Here is a 536-nt window from a genome sequence, read left to right as displayed (position 1 = left end):
AGATATATAATAAAATATGTGTGTGGATACAAAACGGATATGAGAAAACTAGATAGTATCGAAAAAAATATTAGTTCATGTGATACAAAGAGTTGTTCATTATATCTGGAAGGCTAAGATTAGACATCTTAATCATCAATATTAACCTTAAATCCATAATCTAAGATTAAAATTGTCATAACAGTATGATTAGTATGTATCCTAATATTTTGGATACGGATCTGGATATTTTACTACAAAACCCTATCCATTAAAATTGTCATAACAGTATGATTAGTATGTATCCTAATATTTTGGATACGGATCTGGATATTTTACTACCCTATCCATAGCCATACTCTATTAGTTATAGATTTGAATAACTATATCCGTATCCTAACAGATATAGTTACATATATTTCCTTAGATACGAATATCATTTGCACCCCTAATCCGAATCTTATTCTGATGTCGCAGTTATGGTAACTTGTCAAGTGCTTTTATCTTTGCATGCTATGGATAATTTTGCTCTTATTTATTTCATACATTTTCTATAT

General features: G+C 28.5%; 1 protein-coding gene across 3 annotated transcripts in view; it reads right to left on the bottom strand.

Annotated features, from left to right (window-relative positions):
* The window catches only part of LOC109835425 (sulfate transporter 3.1-like), a 29,123-nt gene that overhangs the window by 26,591 nt on the left and 1,996 nt on the right, over positions 1–536 (bottom strand). The gene's annotated exons all lie outside the window — the stretch shown is intronic.

This window comes from Asparagus officinalis, chromosome 3 (genome assembly GCF_001876935.1).
Source record: "Asparagus officinalis chromosome 3, Aspof.V1, whole genome shotgun sequence".
Taxonomy (NCBI): domain Eukaryota; kingdom Viridiplantae; phylum Streptophyta; class Magnoliopsida; order Asparagales; family Asparagaceae; genus Asparagus; species Asparagus officinalis.
This window is presented reverse-complemented; position numbering and strand designations above follow the sequence as displayed.